Source organism: Homarus americanus, unplaced genomic scaffold (assembly GCF_018991925.1).
Source record: "Homarus americanus isolate GMGI-L3 unplaced genomic scaffold, GMGI_Hamer_2.0 scaffold43367, whole genome shotgun sequence".
In the NCBI taxonomy this organism is placed as follows: Eukaryota; Metazoa; Arthropoda; class Malacostraca; order Decapoda; family Nephropidae; genus Homarus; species Homarus americanus.
The window spans coordinates 8,370-18,446 of record NW_024734617.1 but is presented as its reverse complement, the minus strand read 5'-3'; the positions used below and the strand labels follow the sequence as shown (position 1 = coordinate 18,446).

Here is a 10,077-nt window from a genome sequence, read left to right as displayed (position 1 = left end):
TTGAGAGACGTGACCGACCAACCGGTTCTGTTCCTAGAGATCCATACGGATCCGTGGTCTCCTCCTTCTCTGTGGGAACCTAGCCGCAGCAACTCCCCCTGGGTTCCCTGGACTGGCCAACCTTTCTCTTCCAGCTGGTTCTGAATCTGATGAAGACTCACAAGGTGGAACCTGAATGTCATTTAACTTCGTAAACATATCCCTACCCACGAACCTTTTCACTTTCTCTGCTGCTCTTTTAATTATCTCTGTTTCGTCGGACATGTTGGTGAGTTCATAGGCGGCACCGTCTCGGATGATATCAGTTACTGTATACGGACCCCTCCATTTAGCGTTCAATTTCCTACTAGTACCTGGAAGAGGTACTTCAGCCCTCACCCATACCATTTGTCCCAACTGGACTTCTTCGTTCTTCCTATCTCTATTGGCTCGTTGTCGGACTTCCCTTGACGTTCTCTCGGAAGTCTTTTTTATTAATCGGTGAGCTTCCCTTAACCCCTCACTACTTTCACTTTCTACTACAGGTAATCCAATACCCACTTGTCGGTGAGCATGGCGTGAGAAAAAAGCAAAGTGTGGCTGCACTCCAGTCGTGGAGTGCACCGCCGTGTTCAATGCACACTGCACGGGACCTAAGAACTTGGGCCAACGTCGGGGGTTGTCTTCACACAGGATGCCAAGGAGGGTCTTAAATGTTCGGTGCATTCTTTCTGTAACACTGTTGCCTCGGGGGTGGTATGGCAAAGTGAAATATGAACTAATATTGCTCCTTCTACAAAAACTCTTAAAGTGGGCTGCTGTAAATTCCCCTCCATTATCGGCAATCACCGTCTTCGGGCTGCCAAATACATTAGTGAATTTCTCAAATTCTCGGGTAACTTCTTGGGTCGCTTTAGTTCGAAGGGGGTAGAAGTTAACAAACCTAGAGTAATGATCGAGGACCGTCAACACATAACGGTACTCATTGACCCCCGCATGCATGTCAGTCAGGTCGACAGAAACTCGCTCGAGAGGCTTGGAAACTACCGGTAAGGCCTGCCATTTCTGGGTAAGACCCCTAGTCCCCTTGAACTTCTGACAGCTTTCACATGATTTCACAAAGTCAATACAATCCTTACGGTAGTTTGGCCAGTAGAATAGACTTTCTGTCTTGGCAATGGTTTTCCACTGCCCTAAGTGACCTGACTTTGCACTATTGTGTACTAATTTTAAGGCGGCTTCACGTAAATGATCAGGTACTACCAAGCAATAGAGTAATGCTTTGTCAATCTGTTCTTTCACCAGATATAAAACCCCATCTATCACTTCAAACTTATCAATGGTGGTTTTAGGGTATCTGTGCCTCGGTAACTTTTCCCCAGTCAAATACTGTAAGAGCTCTTTCCACCGTGGTTCTTTCTGTTGTTCTAGTCCAAGCTCGGCAGGTGTTAAGCCCTCTAGCGTAGGAAATTGATCGACTAGGTCTTTCAGCCGCCCTTCCCTTACTACTCTCACGGGTCTACTTAACGCATCAGCTACAACATTTGCTTTACCGGGTTTATAATCAATTGTAAAGGAATATTCCCTCATTTCTAACATCCACCTGTTCATCCTCTGATTCTTAGTCTTCTTCCTGAAGACGGAGGTCAGAGGTTGGTGGTCAGTTTTGATAGTAAATTGTGTGCCCCACAAAAAATGATGGAAGAACCGGCATGCTAATACAATTCCGAGGGCTTCCTTATCGGTGGTAGAATAACGAGTCTCAGTGGGTTTTAATTTCTTGGAAAAATAACCGACCGGACGTAACGAGCCATCCGTCTGCAGCTGATTGAGGGAAGCTCCTACACAGACGGCACTGGCATCGCTGTGCAATTCAAAGGGTTTATCGGCATCTGCCTTAACGAGAACCGGAAATGATGTGAGGGCGTGTTTCAACTTATCAAAGGACCTCTGACATTTATCAGTCCACACGAAAGAGACATTTGCTTTAGTGAGTTCGGTGATAGGATAAGCTATCTTGGCAAAGTTGGGGACATGTTTACAGTAGAATCTACACATTCCTAAAAATCAGCAAACTTGCTTCACATTAATTGGGGGTTTAGGTTTACACTCTGATACAGCTCGGACATTCTCTGGATCTGGTTCAATGCCTCTCTCTGACATTACATGCTCTAAAAATCTCACTTGTTGTTGGCCAGACTGACACTTCAATAAGTTTAACTTGATTCCCATTTCTACGAATCTATCAAACACTCTGGCCAGCCTGTCCACCAACGTTGTGAAATCATTAGCCCACACTATCACGTCATCGAGGTAGTTTCTCACTCAGTTCTTCGCTGCAAAAAGGGGCTACCACTAGGTTTACTTCTCTGGTAAAATAAAAAGAATAACGGGACTGGCTGAAAAAGCCCAAAAGATAAGCGTATAAACTTTCATAAGTTATATTCCATCACTAAATGGGTTAGGTCTCGACTTTTGTCGTTAAGTATTACTTTAATAATTTGCGTCTCTCAAGTCTAAAGTAGCATAATACTTATTTCTGGCAGCTTTTCCTACTAATTCATCTAACCTGGGAAGGGGTTGTATATCTACTTTCAAATGTTGGTTTACCGCTCGGAAATCTAAACACATGCGTTTGGAACCATTGGGTTTAGTGACTAAAACAATGGGAGACAACCAAACAGCGGTTGATGGTTCGATGATATGTCTGTCGTGCATGTCGGTGATCATGCCTTTAATGACATCCTTAGCCTTTTCAGGGTGTCGGTACTGTGGCCCTCCAATGGGGTTATCGTTGGCTAGTTGGATATTAGCGGGATGCCCCGCAATGGTACCTATTTCCCGAGGTCCTAACACAAACAAAGCAGTGTGATCCAACATTACACCCTCCAACATTTTGCACATATCTCTAGTCAAATGCGGCCAAGGTTGATTTCTAATCAGTTCTTTCAACTTCTTGGGTCTAGTGTTTCCATATTTACTTCATCACAATATGGTATCATGCTGTTCGAAATCCCCTGAATAAGCCTTACGTTATTGATGGAAGATGTTGGTATGCCATTACAGATCACACAAGAAGTGGGGGGAAGCATTATTATCATCTACTGGAATGACTTTCAAGGTACTGGGCCTATTCTTCTGTTCAAGCTGGATCGCCAAGTAATGGGGTGCACATAAGGAGAGTTCATTTGCTTGACTGACTTTACATAATTCATCATATACTTGTGGAATGTTCCCTAGATTGGTCCCTGCAGTATCTAAATAAGAAATTTCTCGCTCCGGGATTAGCTCATACTACCCAAGTATTGTACCGGTGAGCAAACAAACTGCTTTCGAGGTTACGTTACTAAAAGGAACATGAACATATATACATGAATCCAAATTGACGCTCACGCATATTTCTGGATGTTGTTTGAAATAGCGATGGGTAAACCCGAGACGTAAGATCTGACCTTCTCCCTTCTCAAACACCCAAATTCTAGTAGCCATGACAACCACTAGCTTTCTCAGTCTTCTTTGCATACGAGTTGCAACTTATTAACAACTACTGTGATCATCATGCGTTGATGTCCCAACAAAACTTCTACAAAACTACCCCACCAAAGATAAACTCAATTAACACCCTTCAAGACACGGGGGGTAAACATTAACACAAACTTGCATAGGATACTTCTTAAATTATAATCATGAAAATTATTGGGAATAGTATCGGAGACTGTCACACAAAAAAATTAACGCTCTCTAAAGAAAACAACACAGAAGTTTCACTTCACAAGGTACTCAGAGTAATGCTAAAACATTAAGTGATGATACTTGACAAGAATGTCCCATGAAAATATCACTCTTCATTTCAGGAATGACTAACAGAAAAGCCGATTTTCGGTACTCGACAAGTATTCACTGTCTCTTTTCAATTATCTGGACTATGTGCTGTACTCAACACTTGGTGGACCTTACTTGTAATTTCAACTAGTATCTGGTTTCAGAGATTGCATTCTTAGAGGCATCCATCTCACCACAGGGTTCTCAACCCAATCAACACATTTGCTGAAAATACACAGGCATTAGTTCTCAAATACATATAGCACATTTATTAACAATGCATATAAGTCTACACTGTACTAAATTGTATTTCAGTCTTTAATGAAATTATCAGTTAAAGAAACAGATTAAAAATGCCATATGGAAAAATCTCTAACACTAAACTTTTGTTATATCAATAAATTCACTTGTCATAAACTGACATCAAATGGGAACTAGAACCCTTTCTAGTTAAATCACAATTAAAGTCACTAGAAAAAGAACCAAAAATAATTAAAAACACACAAAGAGAAATCATATAACACTCAATTCAGGTGATATAATATAAATTCAAGTTAGAAAAATACTTCAAGTGAGAGTCTGAACACTTTCTATTGAAATCACACCAATATTTCCAATAAATGCCACAGCTACAAATAAAACATTGGATTACATAACCTTTGTAAATATGACACTTCCTTTGGCACTCAAGAGATGAACACTGTTCATCACATTTTTAACATGGAAGATGTAAACTGCCCACTCAATGTCTGCAAATATCAATAGATTAATTCACTGGTCATAAACATAAAAATAAAATTTACACTAATGTGCAATTACCACTTCAGAAATTTCACACAATAAAAACTCAAAAGATCAGTTAGGTAGCTTACTAAAAGTTGGTGCTTTACCTAACTTTGTGACACCCAAAAAGTTATAACTTTTGCACAAAAAACAATTGTGAACGTGAATCAATTGTTAGTTCTTCCCTTAACTCTTTAAAAAAATATCTTTGCAGTTCCAAATACAGTAGTATTGTACAGTACTTGACACAAAAGTTTGTGCTTTAAATCACACAATTATTTGTACTCTTTACTGATGACAAAATTGTACATTACTGTATACTGTATTTTGAGAAAACAATTTCACCAAAGTACCACACCTCATTCCTTCAAATTGGTTCTCAAATGAAAATAATCCCACTAGCTGGTCACCATTTGTAACGGGCCGAGTTTCCTCTTTTCAATAATTTACCATCCAGTTATTCTTTTCAATGAGTATCCGGTTTTATATACTTAACCTTCTTCAGTTCCTAACACACATACTTACTTTATATATTCTTGCTTATATTCTTATATGTTCTTTATCTCTATATACCTTATATTCTTATATAAGTAACTCTTATGCTTCTCTGCTTATATTTTCCAAGTCAATGTTCTTTCTTTTCATTTCCTTTCATATATTATAATCTCTTCCATAAATTTGGTTCTAGTTATATTCTAAACCATGGATTAACCTGGGAAACCATGTCTTTCTTATTACCACACTTATTATACTTACACCGGTAGACCTGCCACCACCCAGGATTTTTCTAGAATATAACATCTCTTAGTTAACTGTTAGGTAGCGAGCTTCTAGGCACGTGAGTTAGTTATTTTCTGAGAACCAATGTGGGAAAGGATAGAGTGGTGATACTCGTAGATTACTAATTCAATATTTATTAACACAGTGATTGGATAAGATGCATCTTAGATTCACTCAGACAAAACAGAACTGCAATTTATTTATTAAGTCATCAAACACTTTAAGAACTTATTACCTCATTAAATACCTCCAAATACTTATTACTTCAATCGACAATTGTGGTATTGTCACTCTGCCAAATGATATTCAGTACTGGGTATACACCAGATATCACTGGACCCTCAGGTCTTACCTTACCAAGTAGCAAATTAACTCTTCACTTCTTGGTTATATCATTATACTCTCAGATTATCATTTCATGGTCACTACCAATGAATACATAGCACACTGGACAACTCCACAATTATCTCAACATACAATACCTCCTGTTAATTCACAAGGAACAACATGGCACTTTTAACTCTCATTCAGTGGGTCAATACTTAACCTGGGATACTATATTTCTGCTAGTTATCCCCCAAACAAGGTACCATAATACTTAGGCCTATGTAACTGTGAGGAGTGCCCCAGGGTAACGCTGGTCTCTACAACAAATGAAGATCGCTGTTAGGGGTCGGTTGTAGACCGACACACGCCCCGGGGAGCTGGTGCCTGATTTGCAGGAAACGGACTTCCCAGTTCAGTCCTGTCGAATCAACGGCATCGTCCAACCCGGTTACCGCCCCACGTTAGCCGATGAGTATTCAGCTCAACACACTGGAGAGACGTTGAGGAAGTCACGAATGCGTAAAGGTCTAACTTCAACTATACAAAACATACGCCTGGCAACGGTTCAGACAATATCTAAATCTCTACGTTACTCGACTTAATTGGCACAGAATTCATTATGTTAACACATGAGCACTGATATTCACCAAAATTGACTAAGTTAAACTGAATTAATAGGCGGCGGGAACACACGTTAACATACCTGGAGAGACGTTGAGGAAGTCATGAATGCGTGATTCTCCCTCGTGTAGAGGTATATATGTGCACCTGCTGGGCAGCTTGGGCCTCCATATTCATACCAGAAGGGTCGATCTTACCAACAACATAACTTCTCTATCATTTTGGATCACTGTAGACTTAGTTATGAACTCCGGTGTTCTTGATCAGGGTAATTTCCTATGTCTATTCATATAATCTAATCAGAGGTTGAGCTTGCCCGGAAAAGGTGGAATATACACGTCGATAACATTAATTCTGCAAGCTCAGGCCTGAGGCGAACAAGGGGCTATTCACGGGGAGGCGCTAGATCTTGGAGATTATACCAGTTGACAGAATAGTTCAGGAGATTAATGACTTTCTCAAATAGACAACTGACACTAATTAAACTATAAACATCAGATTCTCTGATGTCGGGGCGACAAAATGATATAACTTCAGGCGCGATCAGAAACTCATGGATACCCCCACGGACGACATAAAATACGCCACTCTAGCTGGCAAACTCGACACTCACTAACTTGACACGTTCTACTAACGATAAGGACAGTTGAAGCATTCTACCCCACTCACAATGGATCTTGAATGTTCCAACTGTAAACAGACATATCTAAGTTGACTCAAAACAAGGGTGTTCTCTCTCACACTCAAATTCATTTTATAGAGAGGTTGGTTTCAGTAAGTCAGAGAAAATGGGATAACGGAGGACTGAGGTGTCTTGAAGTGATGAGAAAACGGACTCCTCAGATGGAGGACTCAAACGAAAGCCGAGGTACATGTTTTGTGGGCTATTGAGCGTAATATGAATCATTTGATTTTTGAAAATAATCGATGGCAGACAACATTACACCCAAAACTATCCAAACAGGAGCGAACTCGTAACAATGGTTTTAAATTAGACAAATTTAGATTTAGGAGCGAAATAGGTAAACATTGGTTTGGAAATATAGTGGACGAGTGGAACAAGTTACCAAATATCATCATTAACTCGAATGCGCTGGATAGCTTCAAACATACTGTAGGTTAGGTTAGGTTAGGGTAGTGTTAGGTTGGATGGATATGTGAGCAATAGGGGCTGGGTGTAAATAGGACTGCCCAGTATGGGCCAATAGGCCCACTGCAGTTTCCTCCATTCTTATGTAAATCTTAAAATATAGTTATAATGAAAAAGCCTCACAAAGCCTGATAGTTAATACCATTGTTGACATCGGCCCATCCTATGTGAGGCCAAGATCACCACAGTAACTGGGCCAAGATCAACACGTAACCACAGGGCCAATTTGACTGGGCCCAAGTCACCAAGGGCTAACTTCACTTGACTCCCTCTTGTCCTAAATGCGGTCACAACAATTATAGTACTCTGTGTATAATACCTGCACACATCTTCACTACATTAATTAATCCTCACAATACAATATAACAGAACATTCTTTCAATATGGCGAGGACTGACGGAGCTTCATCGATTTATCTCGCCTGGCTTCTTATCTCTCTATTCTAGGGTTTTTGTGTACATTTTGTGCCTTCATCTTTATTTTGTGGTTCTGTACTTCAATTTGGTCAGGGTTGTGATAGTATGATGAAAAATATGAAGGTGATGATCGCAGATACCATGTTGGTTGCTATTTCGTTGGCTGTCAATCGCCACAGTGGTGTCGCCATTTTGTATTCCCCTACATACGCGGTGCTTTTCACCAACTTATATTCTGTATTGTTTCTTTGTAGTCCATGACGTAGTAGGCCTATATATATTGTACATAGGTCTCGTTTAATTGATTATTAAAAGATCGATACAGGGTAGTTGTTCACAGGAAGTTTTTACCTGAGGTAGATTATATAAAGCAAGGAAAGATTAGCTACGTTGTATTAAGTTTGTATTTGGTGGTAGAAGTTTGTTGGATAGTAGTGATGAACTAATGTACTGTAGTTAGTATGAGGCAGCACGAGGGAATAGTTGGGATTAGTAAGTACGTTATATGGTAATAAATATGATCAATGATACTTTATCGTTTGGAGTTTCACCTTTCCTTATTGAAAGAAAGTTGATACAAGCAAGATATATACTGTACTAGATGTCCACGTGTGAGGGGGCGGATTCTTGGTCTGTCACCAATGTGAGGGGGCCTGACTCCCTCTCTGTTTCTACACCACCCTCATCTTATTTACTTCTCTTAGTTCTTACTCTTACTCAGTTCCGTCACCTATTCTTGGGTAGCATGGACATTCCTTTGGTAGCCTGGGCATTCTTTTGGTAGCATGGTCATTCTTTTGGTAGCATGGTCGAGGGTCTAGGCACGTGAGTATGGTAATTTTGGTATCAGGTCACTTGGATGGAAATAAAGGTAAAATACTGTGGGAGAAATGAATACACCTAAAGTACTCTAAAAGCAAATTTATTAATATGCAATCAATGGGGAAAGATTTTGTATTAATCATATGATTACCAGGTTCACCTCCTGGGCTTAGTGCAAACTCAGTTCCTTCTTCTTTACTCTTACTCACCACATTACTGGTGGTACATTACATGGCACTCATTGTAGATTATTCAACATATACATAAACAATGACACTAGTATATGCAGGGGTCCGCTACCCAACATGGGATAATTATTTCCAACTAATTATCCCTAACATACATGTTACAACACTCTCTGTGGACATATACTTCCAAGGAGTAACCCAGGGTAGAGCACTGGGGCTGTTGTTATTGTGGGGTAGCCAGACATATGGCGGGTCTGGGGTCTGGCCCAACGAAGCCTTGGGGCACATTAATCAGGCCGCATCGGTGCCATCTTCTCATATATGATCCCGGCTGGACATCTAATACATCCGACGCCGTTGTTGGATGGTAGAGCGATTCAAGAATCACAATGGGATCGGGAGACAAACGGGGCAGTGTCAGGGGCCTGTATGGATGAAGGGGGACGGGCACTCACTAACTGTGACAACAACATTACGTTTCAGGGGACGTTAAAGACGTAAATATGACTTCACTCAGAGCATATCAACTACGTTACTGTAACACTTGCACAATCAACTATTAATTGGGTCAAATCACTTAAAGAAGGGCGAATTACAACACAAAGTGGAATGGCATACCTGTATGGATGAAGGGACGGGCACTCACTAACGGTAGAAATGCCCGCGGGGCCCTCACTCAAAACAGGCCAGGGAGTCCACCTACTTCTATTCCGATGAATTAATTTACTGTACACTCTGACGTTGAAATTGAGACTATGAACTCATTTTCATTCTCTACTATTATCTTCACTAACAATGCTCTGACTCAGCTATCAAAAGCAAAATTAAATTGATTACAAAGGGTTGGATGGCAACAGGTCCCAACATACAGCGTCTGCTACTAAATCCGTGGATTATATTCCAAGTTCCCACTAAACAAAGACGGGGGAAACAGAGAAAACGGGGGATGTTTCCACTGGGGGACTCAGAAGGTTTTGTGGACGTTTGAGCGTAATATGAATCCTTAAGGTTTTCAGGTTAGCCGTCATCACGATCATTACACACGGGCACGAAATAACATGTTAGGTTCCTTTGAGAACCAAGGCAAATTTCATTATTGTATTGCTTATGTGGCAAGTCCGCCATGTTGGACGTCGGGAGACGAATAAAAACAAAACCATTGCTGAACTGACTGGTTTATTGTTTTAGT

General features: G+C 40.5%; 1 long non-coding RNA gene across 1 annotated transcript; it reads right to left on the bottom strand.

Annotated features, from left to right (window-relative positions):
• Positions 1-4,373: 4,373 nt before the first annotated feature.
• Positions 4,374-5,973, bottom strand: LOC121870438. Its single transcript, XR_006089708.1, has 2 exons — positions 5,912-5,973; positions 4,374-4,550 (listed from the first exon to the last, which is right to left on the bottom strand). It is a non-coding gene; the product is annotated as an uncharacterized LOC121870438 (long non-coding RNA).
• Positions 5,974-10,077: the final 4,104 nt, after the last annotated feature.